A 13,883-nucleotide genomic window follows, 5' to 3' on the forward strand; every position below is an offset into this window, starting at 1 on the left:
TTCCCTCCGCAAGGCAATCAAACAGGCAAAACGTCAGTATAGAGACAAAGTGGAGTCGCAATTCAACGGCTCAGACACAAGACGTATGTGTCAGGGTCTACAGACAATCACCGATTACAAAGGGAAAACCATCCACGTCGCGGACACCAACGTCAAGCTAAACACCTTCCTCGCCCACTTTGAGGATAACACAGTGCCACCGACGCGGCCCGCTCCCAAGGACTGTGGGCTCTCGTTCTCCGTGGCAGACGTGAGTAAGACATTTAAGCGTGTTAACCCTCACAAGGCTGCCGGCCCAGACGGCATCCCTAGCCTCGTCCTCAGAGCATGCACAGACCAGCTTGCTGGAGTGTTTACGGACATATTCGATCTCTCTCTATCCTAGTCTGCTGTCCCCACTTGCTTCAAGATGTCCATCATTGTTCCTGTACCCAAGAAAGCAAAGGTAACTGAACTAAATGACTATCGCACTGTAACACTCACTTCTGTCATCATGAAGTGCTTTGAGAGATTAGTTAAGGATTATATCACCTCTACCTTACCTGACACCCTAGACCCACTTCAATTTTCTTACCGCCCCAATAGATCCACAGACGATGCAATCGCCATCGCACTGCACACTGCCGTATCCCCTCTGGACAAGAGGAATACGTACATCAGAATGCTGTTCATTGACTATAGCTCAGCCTTCAACACCACTGTACCCTCCAAACTCATCATTAAGCTTGGGCCCTGGGTCTGAACCCTGCCCTGTGCAATTGGGTCCTGGACTTCCTGACGGGCCGCCCCCAGGTGGTGAAGGTAGGAAACAACACCTCCACTTCGCTGATCCTCAACACAGGGGCCCCACAGGGGTGCGTACTCAGTCCCCTCCTGTACTCCCTGTTCACCCATAACTGCGTGTCCATACACGACTCCAACTCAATCATCAAGTTTGCAGACGACAACAGTAGTAGGCCTGATGGCCAACAATGAGACAGCCCACAGGGGGGAGCTAAGGGCGCTGGCGGAGTGGTGCCAGGAAAATAACCTCTCCCTTAACGTCAACAAAACAAAGGAGCTGATTGTGGACTTCAGGAAATAGCAGAGGGAGCACGCTCCTATCCACATTGACGGGACCGCAGTGAAGGTGGAAAGCTTCAACTTCCACGGCGTATACGTCACTGGCAATCAGGAGATTGAAGAAATTCGGCTTGGCCCCTAAGACCTTCACAAACTTTTACAGATGCACAATTGAGAACATCCTGTTGGGCTGTATCACCGCCTGGTACGGCAACTGCACCGCCCGCAACCGCAGGGCTCTCCAGAGGGTGGTGCGGTCTGCCCAGCGCATCCCCAGGGACACACTGCCTGCCCTCCAGGACACCTACCTACACCTACACCCGATGTCACAGGAAGGCCAAAAAGATCATCAAGGATATCAACCACCCGAGCCATGGCCTGTTCACCCCGCTATCATTCAGAAGGCAAGGTCAGTACAGGTGCATCAAAGCTGGGACTGAGAGACTGAAAAACAGCTTCTATCTCAACGCCATCATACTGTTAAATAGCCATCACTAGCCGGCTACCACCCAGTTACTCAATCCTAAGCCTTAGAAGCTGCTGCCCTATATACATAGACATGGAATCACTGCCCACTTTAATAATGGAACATGTCACTTTAATAATGTTTACACACTGCTTTACTCATCTCATATGTATATACTGTATTCTATTCTACTGTATTTTAGTCAATGCCACTCCGACATTGCTCGTCCTAATATTTATATATTTCTAAAATTAATTATTTTACTTTTAGATTTGTGTGTATTGTTGTGAATGGTTAGATACTGTACTACTGCACTGTTGGAGCTAGGAAGACAAGCATTTCGCTACACCAGCAATAACATTTGTTAAATATGTGTGTGACCAAGACAATACAATTTGATTTGTTACTGTATTGTTGCGCTTTAATATTTTCTTAACTCTTATTTTTCTTAACTGCATCGTTGTAAATAAGCATTTCACACTAAGTTTTCTACACCTGTTGTATTCGGCGCATGTGACAAATAAAATTTGATTTGATTTCGTTCTCTCGAGTGGTGCAGCGGTCTAAGGCAATGCATTGCAGTGCTAAAGGACGTCACTACAGACCCTTGTTCGTTCCCGCTCACAACCGGCCCTGATCGGTAGTCCCATAGGGCGGCGCACAATTGGCCCAGCGTCGTCCGGGCTAGGGGAGGGTTTGGTCGGGGGGTAGGCCGTCATTGTAAAGACGAATTTGTTCTTAACTGGCTTGCCTAGTTAAATAAAGGTTAAACATTTTTTTTATTAGATTTGTTCTAGACAGCCGCTAGATGGCAATGTGTAATCGCAAACAACCTTCTTGCATCACTTCACGTTTTGCTATTTCCGGGTGACGTTGCCCGCCACCTTCCTAAAGAATTCGTGACTGTTCAATACTCAATTTTTCTATTTAGCAAGAGCTAACGTTACAGTACTCATGGAAAGAACTCCCCTGAATATTTTAAGAGACTCATTTAGCGCAATTATGTAGAAATATTAATCTTGAGACTCGCTCTAGGACAAAGAAATATGTGGAGAGTACAAGGGTTTGTTGGAAGAGGTAAACTTAATATCATTAACCATTTTCTCCATTAACTTTAACTAACCAGCCTTGTTTATGCACTCGGGTCGAAGTTTGCTCGATTTTTCTATAGAAGTGTAATATTGTTTTATCTAGATTTGCAAATAAATTAGCTGTCCAGCTAGTTAATATTTGATTTGGCATGAGAGTAACGTTAGTGTTATGCGCAAGAACTAAAATCATTGACATGCTTGCTAGCGCGTAAGTTCTCTAAAGTTCGAGAATGCGCTAACTTATGCAGGAAGTCTGTTTTTAAAACTGGGGCAGATCATGCTCAGTGTATGCGTAAACCAACATTTAGGTACTACTTTCTGCTCCACAAATCGTTGTTATATGGGTACTTAAATTGACACTGCCTTCACTTAGCCGATTAAACTCAACTCGAATCGTTGACTGGAAACCAGACATTTTGAATAAGGAAAGTTATCTCACGACCTCTACAAGACAGAATGTTTAATGAAATTATATGTTTAAAACCTGTTGGGGATGGGGGCGCTGTTTAGACTATTTATGCTAATGTGGCTAATTTTTTAAACGGCTTCCCACAAAATCCTTGATCGTACAATATGCATATTATTATTATTATTGGATAGAAAACAGTCTATAGTTTCTATAGGAGTTGAAATTTTGTCTCTAAGTGGAACAGAGCCCATTCTACAGCAATTTCCCTGACATGGAGTCAGATTTGAGAAATGTTGGCCACTTTTCTGAAGTCAGTTAAAAGGGCACTGTCGTTGCTATGACTATACGGACACTTCTTACGTCTTCCCCTGGATGCCTTTACGTGATGACGATTCCAACGGGCTCGATTGCTCGTTCACAGGCCCTACAAATGAAAAAAACCTTTAGCTAGCAAGTCTTTTCTTGCTGCGTAACGCGCGTGGAAGACACCGACCCTCTCCTGTTCCAAGCGTTAGTTTAGCCTGTTATATTTCTCCGGTCATCTTTTCACTCGTTATAGGAGTTAAAAACATCATAAGGTAGTTAATTTAAAGCGTTTTATAGCAATTTATATCCGTTTAGTGCGATTTTGGGACATTTATTTTTGCAACGATGTGAAAAGTTGGGCATGCTTTTCAGTTCATCCCGAACTCAGTTGACATTTCCACATGGCAAGAGGACAGCTTTCCACCAAAAGACGATTTCTCCCAAGAAAGGATCCTTTGCCCAAGATACTGATGGAAGAACAGCTCAAGGTAGGACATTTTTATTATGATAAATCGTGTTTCTGTCGAAACATTTTAGTGGCTTAGGACGCCATGTTTTTTGACGTAGCTTCGCTTGGCGCAAACTGTATTGAAAAGTAAGGATAAATTAAAAAATGTAATAACGCAATTGTATTAAGAATTAAATTGTCTATCAATCCCTGTCCACCCTATATTTTTTAGTCACGTTTATGAGTATTTATGTATAAGAGTAGATCACTGTCTAAGTGGCGCAAGGACATTTTCTGACCAGCTGAGCTACATTTCACATTGTCTAACCATGATTTTGGTGGCTAAATATAAACATTTTCGATCAAACTGTATATGCATGTTGTAATGTTATGTTACAGGAGTGTCATCGGAAGAATTCTGAGAAGGTTAGTGAAAAAATTAATATCTTTTGGCGATGTTGACTTTTATCGCTCACTTTGGCTAGAATCAATGCTGGGCTGCTAATTGCTATGTGCTAAGCTAATATAACGATTTATTGTGTTTTCGCTGTAAGACACTTAGAAAATCTGAAATATTGTCTGTATTCACAGGATCTGTGTCTTTCGATTCGTGTATGCTGTGTATTTTTACGAAATGTTTGATGATTAGTAGTTAGGTAAACACGTTGCTCATTGTAATTATTCTAGTCCATTTGTGATGGTGGGTGCAATTGTAAACTATGCCATATACCTGAAATATGCACTTTTTTCTAACAAAACCTATCCCATACCATAAATATGTTATCAGACTGTCATCTAATGAGTTTTTTTGTTGGTTAGGGGCTATAAATATCTTAGTTTAGCCGAATTGGTGATGGCTACTGGTGTTGGTGGACAAATAAAAGATGGTGGATTATGCTAATGTGTTTTTAGGTAATAGATGTACATCTTTACATATTGTGTCTTCCCTGTAAAACATTTTAAAAATCGGAAATGTTGACTGGATTCACAAGATCTGTGTCTTTCATTAGCTGTATTGGACTTTAATGTGTGAAAGTTAAATATTTAAAAAAAATATTTTTTTTGAATTTCGCGGCACTGGTTTTTCAGTGGGGGGGGGGGGGGGGGTGTGCCGCTAGCGCCACGCTGATCCTAGACAGGTTTTAACATCCTTTACCGGTTGTTGGTGCGATTGGTCCTTTTGGCGGAAATAATAAGAGACAATATACCCACAGGAAAGTACACTGAAAAAAAAGATAAACGTAACAGGAAACAATTCCAAAGATTTTAGTTATAGTTAATATAAGGACATCAGTCATTTTAAATAAATAAATTAGGCCCTAATCTGTTAATTTCACATGACTGGGAATAAAGACACCTTTGTCTATATTGTTTATGTAGATTTGGCTATTTCAGCCACAGACGTTACTGACAGGTGTATAAAATTGAGCACACAGCCATGCAATCTCCATACACAAACACTGGCAGTAGAAGATCCTACTGTCATAGGATGCCACCTTTCCAGCAAGTCAGTTTGTCAAATTTCTGCCCTGCTAGAGCTGCCCTGGGCAACTGTAAGTGCTATTGTTGTGAAGTGGAAACATCTAGGAGCAACAATGGCTCAGCAGTGAAGTGGTAGGCCACACAAGCTCACAGAATGGGACCGCTGAAGCGTGTAAAAATTGTCTTTGGTTGCAACTAGAGGTCGACCGATTATGATTTTTCATCGCTGATACCGATTATTGGAGGTCCAAAAAAAGCCGATACCGATTAATCAATATATATATTTTGTAATAATGACAATTACAACAATACTGAATGAACAATGAACACTTTTATTTTAACTTAATATAACACATAAATAAAATCTATTAGGTCTCAAAGAAATAATGAAACATGTTCAATTTGGTTTAAATAATGCAAAAACACAGTGTTGGAGAAGAAAGTGAAAGTGCATTATGTGCCATGTAAAAAAGCTAAAGTTTAAGTTCCTTGCTCAGAACATGAGAACATGTGAAAGCTGGTGGTTCAATATTCCCAGTTAAGAAGTTTAAGACGTGTCGACTATTTTTCTCTATACCATTTGTATTTCATATACCTTTGACCATTGGATGTTCTAATAGGCACTTTAGTATTGCCAGTCTAATCTCAGGAGTTGATAGGCTTCAAGTCATAAACAGCGCTGTGAAGCAAGCATTGTGAAGAGCTGCTGGGACAACGCAGTAAAGTTTGAATGAACGCTTACGAGCCTGCTGCCGCCTACCACCACTCAGGCAGACTGCTCTATCAAATCATAGACTTAATTATAATATAATAAACAGGCTGTGATTCGATGATAAATTAACAAGCAATCGCATTGATTATATGCAACGCAGGACAAGCTAGCTAACGTATTAATATCATCAACCGTGTGTAGTTAACTAGTGATTATGTGAAGATTGAAGTTTTTTTTAGAAGATAAGTTTAATGCTAGCTAGCGACTTACGTTGGCTCCTTGCTGCACTCACGTAACAGGTGGTCAGCCTGCCACGCAGTTTCCTTGTGGAATGCGATGTAATCGGCCATGCCGATTAAATCGGTTGACCTCTAGTTGCAACACTCACTACCGAGTTCCAAACTGCCTCTGGAAGAAACGTCACGTCAAGTACTGTTTGTCGGGAGCTTCATGAAATGGGTTTCCATGGCAGAGCAGACGCACACAAGCCTAAGATCACCATGCGCAATGCCAAGCGTCGGCTGGTGTGGTGTAAAGCTCGCCTCCATTGGACTCTGGAGCAGTGGAAACGTGTTCTCTGGAGTGATGAATCACGCTTCACTATCTGGCATTCTGACGGAAGAATCTGGGTTTGGCGGATGATAGGAGAACGCTACGTGCCCTAATTCATAATGTCAAATATAAAGTTTGGAGGAGGAATAATGGTCTGGGGCTGCTACAGCATACAATGACATTCCAGACGATTCTGTGCTTCCAACTTTGTGGCAACAGTTTGGGGAAGGCCCTTTCCTTTTTTTACATGACAATGCCCCCGTGCACAAAGTGAAGTCCATACAGAAATGGTTTGTTGAGATCGGTGTGAAAGAACTTGACTGGCTTGCACAGAGCCCTGACCTCAACGCCATCGAACACCTTTGGGATGAATTGGAACGCCGACTGCAAGCCAGGTCTAATCGCCCAACGTCAGTGCCCGACCTCACTAATGCTCTTGTGGCTGAATCGAAGCAAGTCCCCGCAGCAATGTTCCAACATCTAGTGGAAAGCCTTCCCAGAAGCGTGGAGGCTGTTATAGCAGCAAAGGGGGGACCAACTCCATTTTAATGCCCATGATTTTGGAATGAGATGTTCGACGAGCAGGTGTCCACATACTTTTGGTCATGTAGTGTACCTTAAAAAAAGGTAGGGGCGTGGATCAGAAAACCAGTCAGTATCTGGTGTGACCGCCATTTGCCTCATGCAGTGCGACACATCTCCTTCGCATAGAGTTGATCAGGCTGTTGATCGTGGAATGTTGTCTCGCTCTTCAATGGCTTCGCGAAGTTGCTGGATATCGGCGGGAACTGGAACACACTGTCGTACACGTCGACCCAGAGCATCCCAAACATGCTCAATGGGTGACAGGTCAGGTAAGTTTGCGTGCCGTGAAAGAACTGGGATATTTTCCACTTCTAGGAATTGTGTACAGATCCTTGCAGCATGGGGCCGTGCATTATCATGCTGAAACATGGATGTGATGGCGGCGGATGAATGGCACGACAATGCGCCTCAGGATCTCGTCATGGTATCTCTGTGCATTCAAATTGCCATTGATACAATGCAATCGTGTTGTCCGTAGCTTATCCTGGCCCATACCATACCCCCACCGCCACTATGGGGCTCTTTGCTCACAACATTGACATCAGCAAACCGCTCACTCACAGGACTCCGTCTGCCCGGTACAGTTGAAACCGGGATTCATCTGTGAAGAGCACACTTCTCCAGCGTGCCAGTGGCCATCGAAGGTGAGCATTTGCCCACTGAAATCTGTTACAACCGAGAACTGCAGTCAGGTCAAGACCTGGTGAAGAGCATGTAAACAAATTTGTTCACAAAATTTGCGACAAGTAAGCTTTTTGTGCCTATGGAAAAATGTTCACTACCTGTTGCATTTTTATATTTTTGTTTAGTATATAATCACAAACTTTTCAGAGCACTGGTAATGTATTCAGATTTCTATCACCTTAAGCAAGCGCACAAGATAAAAATGGATTCACGAGATGCATGCATACTTGCAGAGTTCATGCAAATGTTTATTTGGTTATGTGCATGCTTCAGGTGATAGGAAACACGAATGCACTTTCAGTACTTTGAAAAGTTGATGTAATTATACTTTCCTGTGCATATCATATTGTCTCGTAATCCTACCGTCAAAAGGACCAACCACGTGGACAACCGGTGAAGTACGTTAAAATATCATTTTATTCAACATTCTGGCTTGTAGAGGAAACTTTCCTGAGTCAAACGCTCATTTCTGCCCGTAGATGAATTCTATGCAATTCAACGTCGGGTTTGCAGGCAACTCCAATCGGGGAGTTGAGTTCAGTTGGCTAGCCTCCACCGTGCCAACCGTGATCAGCCAGCCTGTTTTGGTCTCAGCCGGTTGGGCGTCTGTTTACAAAACATTGACTAACCAACCGCTGCTGTAACCGGTTTAGTGACACCTTATGTTATGTGGTTTGTTTGAACGTCCTTATGACGATAAAGACCTGTGTTGCACAGAATACACAACTACATAAGACTGCCTCTTATTAAAATGCATATGAAATATTAAAAAAGACTAATGCTTGTGCTCTGTGCATGTGACTTTAACCCACTATTAAATGTGCAGCGGAAAAGCAGATGGTATCAGCAGTATCTTCCAGGCTAACTCAATACAACCCATCTTGCCAACCCCCCCCCCCCCCCCCCCCCCCCCCCAGTTTTTAGCCGGTGCCATGGCAACGCCCCCCTGCGCCTGTCTCTGAATCATCACGTGGAGGGTGAGGTCATCCACTCCTCCACCTTCCTCTCCACCGGCCGGCACTCCCCCAACAGCAGGTACCTCATCCCTTCATTTCCTCCTTCCTCGCTAGCCTTGCAGCTGGTTGCATCATCCTGCGGGCCCTGGTCTGTCTCTGCTGTGCATGTAGACTGCTGTTGGGAAATGTGGACCAGCACCCTCTCTCGTGACTCGTTTGAGGCTCCTGCCGTGATGGCTTAATACAACTCTACAAGTCTATAGAAATGTCACTCATATCACCCACTTTTATTTTCTCTCTTACTCTTTCCACTTTTACCTTTCTCTTTCCATCTCTCTCAGCTCTCAGAAAGGGGAGGATGGAAACAAGAGGTGGAAGAAGAGGACCTCTCAGTTTTGCTACAATGGGCTCCCGCGCTACACTGCTCTGGATGCTGTGGGCTGGGTATGACCTGGCCACGAAACCAACACGCAGTCACAAACACATTACCCAACATTCCCAGTAAACCGTCACTCTTCCACCTAAAATGTAGACTACAGACACGCTTTCCCAGATTTGCAAACATGTATTTCCCTGGCGATGGTGAAGTTGACGTATGACCTTTCTCTAGGGTGCAGCTGCCGTTCTGTTGATGCAGATCTGTAGGAGGGTCCATTCTCAGGTCTCCTCTGGGGCCGAACCCAATCCCAACACAGGATGCCCGGCCATACAGGGTACCCTGCAGAAGTTTGACTACCGAGTCCTACTGGAGATGCGTGAGTTATGCCACAACCACTAGAATCCCAAGCAATTCATCCAGTGAATGATTTTTAAGGTGTGACGTTCAGATGGATGTGGAAACTCTGAAACTCCCTTTGTGTGTGTGTGTGTGTGTGTGTGTTAGCATTCTAAAAGTACATGAATGCAGAATGAGTCTGATCTCCTTCCTTTTGTGTACGTCCAGTGTCTCGCTGTGATGTGCTGCCCAGAGGGAGGAGTGTGAGCTGTCTGCCACAGAGACAGCAGGCCCAGCAACGCAGCACCAGCGGTAGTAGTAACAGCTACAGCAGCTCTGACCAGCTCCATGGAGATGTGATCGCTGACAGCTTCCTCGCTGAATGTCACCACTCCTCTGGAAGAGGTCAGTCTCACATTCTACCTTCAAGAGATTAAAATCACTTTATTGGCCAATTGCAGACAAGGTCTCAACCAAAATGTGACTTTATTTGACGCTTTTAACCTGACCTCTCCGAACGACACACACACAGGTTTTGGAGAGGTGCTGTTGTTGTGGGCTTTAAGTGCCTTTCTCAATGGCATCTAGGATTTAATACCAGCAGCCCTTGGTTGCCAGCTCACTTCCCGATAGATTTTTCCCGTCGGACCCGGGATTCGAACTGGCAACCCTCCGGTTGCTGGCTCTCCTCTCTAGGCTACCTGCCGCCCTTTACGTTCTAACAGTGTTTGGTCAGGGTAACTATATTTCTCTTATGAATCAATGAAATTGTCCTCATATAGTTATAGTTAGTCTTTACATATTCATGCCTACCAGATTACTTGATTTACAAACACAGGCCTAAACGCATGCACACATTTTATTCTTGAATCGTCCCATGTTAGAGGAGACGTCCTTCTCAAAGTCCTCCCATCCTGAAGACAAACGCAGAGCCAGAAAGCGAGAAGCGCCTCCGCAGCAGAATGAGCAGGTATGTTTTTAGGCTGATCCTCTGTTTAACTCCTGTCTGATTGTGAAGCGGCATCCTGTTCATGACCTCTGACCCTGTGATCTTTAGGATGCTCTAGCAGGGGCGGCCCAGAACCTCCAGCAGGTGGCCGACTCCAGTGTTCCTGTAGTCCTCAACATCATCGGTCTGGAGAGTGCTAAGACTGGGGACTATGATGCAGCCTTCTCCTGTTTCCTGGCCTCAGCCAGACGGGGTTACTGCAAGGCCCAGTTCAACACTGGAGTCTGCTACGAGAAAGGCAGGGGAGTAGGCAAAGACTGGGAGAAGGTAAGAAACACTTGCAACTCACACATACACACTGACACTCACACAATCAAATGTATGACACACAGTCGAAATCTGTACTTTTAACATTGGGGATATTCGTAATTCCCTGTCCCATTTCTCTCCTGACTCCCCTCATCGTGTTTCCTCTCCAGGCTCTTCACTTCTACAGCCAGGCGGCGTCTGGAGGTCACAGTCAGGCTCAGTACCGCTGTGCCAAACTCCTCCTTGGCAGCAGAGGGCAGCAGAGCACACAGCAGGACCTGGACTCAGCCATCAGCCTGCTGCAACAGGCTGCCTCAGCTGGACTGAAAGAGGTGAGTGAGAGGGAAGTGTGTGTTATGATTGTGTGACTTGGCCGAAAAGACGACATTGAAAGTCAATGGTTTTAAGTTGTCTTATTCTGTTTTCCTGTTTCTCTCGTTCCCTTCTCTCTCAGGCCCAAGTGTATCTGGGTTCCCTGTTCTCACAGGGGCCAGTCAGAGACGGCCGTAAGTCGGTGCACTACCTGAAGATGGCAGCAGAAAGCGGAGTGAGTGACATCCTCTACACTTAAACTCAACAACTGTCATTATATCTCACTCATCCATCATAACCTGTTCTCAGTTCAGTGTAATGTGAACCAGATGTGTGTTTCTCTTTCGGTATGTGTAGGACAGCGAGGCCCTGCTGTTCCTGGGCCAGTGTTATGAGAGTGTGTTCGGGGTGCCTCAGTGTTTCAGAACAGCAGTAGGGTTCTATCAGCGGGCTGCCCAGGCCGAAAACAGCCAGGCCAAGACCTTACTGACTCCCCCGTGTGGAGTGGAGGGTAAGGATACACACACTCTCACTCAATTCAGATTTGCACTTAACCTATTTGCCCTAAAACCTATTATTTACACACATCTGAATGAAGTACAATCTTATCATATGATCTCCCTTTCTCTCCCTCTAGAAGATGCCGTCCTGCGCTCTATCCGCTCTTGTCCGTGCTTCTCCGTAGCGGACCGTCTGCGGGAACCGCTCTCCACCCTCCCCTCCCCTGTCCCACCCTCCCCCTCCCACACTCCTGGAGCACAGGGAGCATGGGTCCCCCTCCCACCCTTCCCTCCCTCCCCCTCCACCCAAACAACTCTGAGGGGAACGCCGTGAGGTGGACTCTAGGAGTGGGGTAGTTAGCGCACACAGTCATGACTTATGAATGTCATTGTGATTGGATAAGGATGAAAAGGGACCGCATGGTCACATGTTTAACCACTTGGTTGTGTCTCACTGAGGTCACTTTCTCACTGTCGGCACTTAGAACTGGATGTGTATGTAGCGTATGTGTGTATTTGGCTGTAAGTCAATGTGTTGAGGAACGTGTGTGTAAGTATGGGAGACGGCAATACATGTCTGAAAGACATGCATGTGAAATATGAGGTATGGCTTTACCTGTTGACTTTTCCTCAATACCTTTTATTAGTGTTTTTACAATGTAATGCTCTCATGGCACAAGCTTGGCCAGTTGTGGTACAATAAACTGCCCTATGGGTAGAAAGATGGTCTTGAGATATACTTTGTGGCCAGTTTCTTAGGTACGCCTATCCAGTACCGGGTCGGACCCCATTTTGCATCCAGAACGACCTGAATTATTTGGGGCATGGAAACATTGCTCAATTGGTATCAGGGGATCTAATATTTTCCAGGAAAACATTACACCACCGCCACCATTGAGACCAGGCAGGGTGGGGCAGGCATGGCTGTTTATGCCAAATCCTGACTCTGCCATCAGCATGACGCAACAGGAACTGGGATTCGTCGGACGAGGCAAAGTTTTTCCACGCTTCAGTTGCAGCAGTGTTGGTGATTCGTTGGAGCTGCTTCTTCTTGTTTTTAGCTGATAGGAGTGTTCACTTGCACGCCTGTTAGCTTGCACGATTCTTGCCATTCTCCTTCGACCTCTCATCAATGAGCTGTTTTCACCCACAGGACTGCTGCTGACTGGATGTTTGTTTGTCGCACCCTTCTCGGTAAACCCATAAATCCCAGGAGGCCGGCCATTCCAGAGATACTGGAACCAGCGTGCCTGGCACCGACAATCATACCACGCTCAAAGTTGCTTAGGTCACTCGTTTTGTGCATTCTAATGTCAATCGAACAGTAACTGAATGCATCAATGCCTGTCTGCTTTATAAAGCAAGCCACGGCCACGTGACTCACTGTCTGTAGGATCAAACCATTTTTGTGAATGGAGTGGTGTACCTAATAAGCTGGCCACTTAGTGTAATGTGTGCGTGCCTTAGCCTGCTATGCCTCTAAGTACAGTGTCTCTGGTGTTTTATTTATCCCTGTTTAAAATGCTGTCTATACATGGCATAGAGTTAGGCAAAAAGAATGTGAATGAAAAGTGTTTATTTTTGTCCTTTTCAGAGTAAGTGTATCATTTAACTACCAACAATGTTGCCATTTATTATCAGGGCTTAACTATCCAACTCTGTTCAGTAATTGAACACATAAAGATACTCTCTAACGGGCCTGGGCTTTACCTTGAGGCTGTGTATGATGTATGTATTTTCATTCATAAATGACTATGTTGTATTTTCTCATGCTTTAGGAACACTACTGTTGCTGAACGCACAAGGTGTCTAACACCAATAAAAAATATAAAGCTGTTTTATACAACCCAGCCTGTGTGTCATTGAGATGTGCAGAAAATGTAATTAAGTATCTGGGAAACTACATTGTTGTCAAAGCCTATTGTAATCTCTATCGCAGACAACCCTGAGGCTACGGCTTAAGACAGGAACAAGTACAAGAAGTCCCGCTACGACCTCCGCAGAGTCATCAGATACGCAAAAGGACAATTTAGGAATAAGGTGGAATCATACTACACAGGCTTCAACACCCACCGCATGTGGCAGGGGCTACAATCCATTACGGATCACAAAGGAAGACCCAGCCATGATCTGCCCAACAATGTCTCTTCCAGACGAACTCCAAAGTATTTTATGCACGCTTCGACAATAACAACATACCATGCGTGAGGTTCCCCACCGACCCCGAGCACTGGCTGATCTCGCTCTCCGAGGCTGACGTGAGTAAGGTCTTTAATCGGGGCCAGACGGTATTCCAGGGCGTGTTCTCGGAGCATGCACAGATCAGCTGTCAGGCATGTTCACGG

The 13,883-nt window shown here is 45.0% G+C and overlaps 1 pseudogene; it reads left to right on the top strand.

Annotated features, from left to right (window-relative positions):
* Positions 1–2,399: 2,399 nt before the first annotated feature.
* Positions 2,400–13,384, top strand: LOC129857979 (DAP3-binding cell death enhancer 1-like; annotated as a pseudogene).
* Positions 13,385–13,883: the final 499 nt, after the last annotated feature.

The sequence above is a fragment of the Salvelinus fontinalis genome, chromosome 6 (assembly GCF_029448725.1).
Source record: "Salvelinus fontinalis isolate EN_2023a chromosome 6, ASM2944872v1, whole genome shotgun sequence".
In the NCBI taxonomy this organism is placed as follows: domain Eukaryota; kingdom Metazoa; phylum Chordata; class Actinopteri; order Salmoniformes; family Salmonidae; genus Salvelinus; species Salvelinus fontinalis.